Below are 3,345 nucleotides of genomic sequence, written 5' to 3' on the forward strand. Positions count from 1 at the left end.
AATACTAGTTAATTCTAGAGAGAATTATCGATATACTCAGATATTAAATAATCAAGTTAACTAATAGTTTTCTAATAAGAAATTCTCATGCAACACACAAAGTCAATAATTTACAGTTATAAGTTAAATCATACATGCACTAAACTTACGGTAGAATATGAAGAAACAAATGTTACTCCCTTTGGATGTTTTCATGAGAATTTAACTTATAACTGTAACTTTATAGGTAAATCATATTATTGCAACTGTAAATTTATAGGTAATTTAATTCAACTACCCTTGGATGTTTTCATGAGAATTTAACTTATAAATGTAAATTTATAGGTAAATCATATTATTGCAACTGTAAATTTATAGGTAATTTAATTCAACTACCTTTGGATGTTTTCAAATCTAACCATTGAATTTGAATCAATTATTGCAACTGAGTAGCTCACCCCAAAAAAAGGGTTAAAAGAGGGGCTACATTAGGCCATCATGATGCCTTTTTGGTCAAATGATGGCCTGGTAGGCTCCGTAAAATAATAATAAATAAAGCTCTAAATCTTTAATAAAATAAAATAAATAACCAACAGTTCGTGCATCACAGTGTGTGGAGAAGGCAAAAGGGGACACCTACAAAAGAAGAAGATTAACTGTGAATCCCTAAGACACTAGTGTGGTACAGGCCAAAAGTTCTTTGAGGGTCAAATTAGTATAAAGATCATAGAAAAGCAGTAGGCAAGAGAGCGATTATGAGAGCAAAGAATGTGTTACCATGTTGAGCCATAAAGAGATATTTATACTAGTTGGGAGAAAGTCTTTTTAGGATAGTGAATATGTTTAAGCTAAGAGAATCCTAGAGGATATAGATATTCTTTCCCTGTAGATTGTGATTACTTGAGACGCGATAATGAGAGCAAAGAATGTGTTACCATGTTGAGCCACAAAGAGACATATTTATACTAGTTGGGAGAGAGTCTTTTTAGGATAGTGAATCTATTTAAGCCAAGAGAATCTTAGCGGATATAGATATTATTTCCCTGTAGATTGTGATTACTTGAGACATAAGTCAATCCATAGATTGTAGGAATCTCCAAGATATAAGAAACTAACTTGATCCCTAGTCAGATCAGATTCCATGTCTTTCAAAGCAATTGTGTTCATTTTTGACAAGACTTGCGGGCCTTATCTACCATTCCAAAAACAAGGTATGGTGACACCCCTGATCGTTCATATAGTCAACCCAATAAGAGTCGGCTAGTCCATAACTGAATATAAAGAGCCCTTATATTCCGATCCGCCTTACTCTGACTCAAAAAAATTCATGGTACCATACTCTATACAGGTGCTGGAGGGCCCTGAAGGGAAGCTATGATGGAAAACTACATTTAGTGAATGTTTGGAATTACAACCATAATCCATTGTCGTCCAGCGGTTAGGATATCTGGCTTTCACCCAGGAGACCCGGGTTCGATTCCCGGCAATGGAATCTTTTTAACTTTTAAATTTAAATGTCAAGCCCTTATTCCTGTCCAGCTCCATATCAATCAACCTTCTGATATCCTTTTTTAGTAAGGCTTGCTTGAGGGAGATGGCTGAGGAAAATAGCTGCTTCACACGGGTGGCTACCGCCGCCGCTGACAGTGGTGCCATTGGTATTCCTTTAAAACACCCTTCACAAATCATCTTCAGAACCCTTACTTATATGTTCTGTATTTTGTTTTTCTCTGTTGATATTCTTGGGTTTGAAATATGCTCACATTCTTTTTGTGTAGAAAGGAAGTGTATCCCAATCTATTCTGTTAATTTTCCGTGTCGTCCTAATGGATGTTCAGATGGTAGGCTCTTGTCAAATGACTTTGTTTTTTTATGTTTTCACAAATCTCTGATGAATCCTGCACACCGTCTTGCTCGTTTTCTGCCGTGTTATTCTCCTACCCTGTTGTGTTTTCTAATGTCTAAAGTTACTTCCTTTTTGGTAAACACCGTCGAGTTGAGCTCATATTACCATGAAATATTTACAGAGTTTATCCTAAAACCGAGTGAAAAGGACAGCTTAATCACGTTACCAATTATCAGCCCTTACTTCCTCCTTGGTAACTAGTTTGTTGTATATCGTTCTGTACAAATATCAGGCTACCTTACTCCGGATAGGGAATGTAGCTTTGACGTTAGAAATATACACGTAATTTTCTGTTGACATATATCATTTTACTTTCTTTGACATTTTTTGTTAAATCTGATGATTCATCACTATCTTAGTCCCCATATATTTGTCGCGGGACCATATCATCATAAGAATTCTACGAATATGTCCAGTTTCGGAGTATGGAACGTATGGGGCTTTAAGGTTTAAGGTACATTCTCCGTTCTCAATTCTCATGCTGAAATTCAACTCAAGAGTTCTAGTCGTTTTTATCTGTTGTCTTTCTAAATACAAATCCCACATGTTATGTTCATGGTTTTTCATTTCGAGCAGTTTTTGCTACCATGACTAATGTCTAAAAAATGACTGAGAATACGAGTCTTATGACCCAGAGAAAAGGACGAGGGTTGATGAAGGGTTACTAATCCCAACATATATAGCCTAATTTTGATCCCATTTTGGATTGCTGTTCTGGAATATGAGATTACTTTAGAGAAATTTATTTGTCAAATTTGCTGTCATCCTGGTGAATGTGTAGATGAAGGGCATTTTTATAACCCATTCATGGCTTGTCAATTTTCTAGTTCGGCGGTAACATGTCTTTTGTACTATAATCTGCACTATATTCAACTGATATGTGGAACTGATATAGATATAATGTTTACCAATTTGATCAAGTAAAACCTAGAAGCAGTAGATCGAACTGAAAGAACACAAAAAAATACATACGTTTCATCTACTAGACATCCCACAATGACTAATATTTTGCTTCATCTTCAAATAGGGACTGTTTTAACTTGAGAGTTACTAGATTATTAATCGTGGGAGATCGTTTTTAAATCATTTTGCTTGTAGAAAAATTTTAGAGCATTTCCGTCCTTCATTAAATGGCAACTAAGGTGGAATTATTAAACTGAATATTATTTGTAAGATTGCTTGAGAAATATGGGTTGACATATGTTCCATTTTGCTGTATAACTATGTTACCAGTTCATATTTAAAAGTTTGATTGAGGTGATTTGCACTATTTTAGTTGATCATATTTATGTGTTCAGGTGCAGAGTTTGGCATATATGAGGTGGGTTTAAGGTACATGAATGGCACTCAATGGTTTAAGGCTGTAAGGTTTAAGGAGTATCTTGGGCCAAACTTTAACTTGTGAGTTTTCGGTCAGCATTCTTCTACATTCTTATCACCTTTTCTCTACTACACCTTGA

The 3,345-nt window shown here is 35.2% G+C and overlaps 1 non-coding gene across 1 annotated transcript; it reads left to right on the forward strand.

The window, feature by feature from the left end:
• Positions 1-1,399: 1,399 nt before the first annotated feature.
• Positions 1,400-1,471, forward strand: TRNAE-UUC (transfer RNA glutamic acid (anticodon UUC)). Its single transcript has one exon. It is a non-coding gene; the product is annotated as a tRNA-Glu (tRNA).
• Positions 1,472-3,345: the final 1,874 nt, after the last annotated feature.

Source organism: Pyrus communis, chromosome 11, assembly GCF_041283825.1.
Source record: "Pyrus communis isolate YQ-2024b chromosome 11, ASM4128382v1, whole genome shotgun sequence".
Classification (NCBI taxonomy): domain Eukaryota; kingdom Viridiplantae; phylum Streptophyta; class Magnoliopsida; order Rosales; family Rosaceae; genus Pyrus; species Pyrus communis.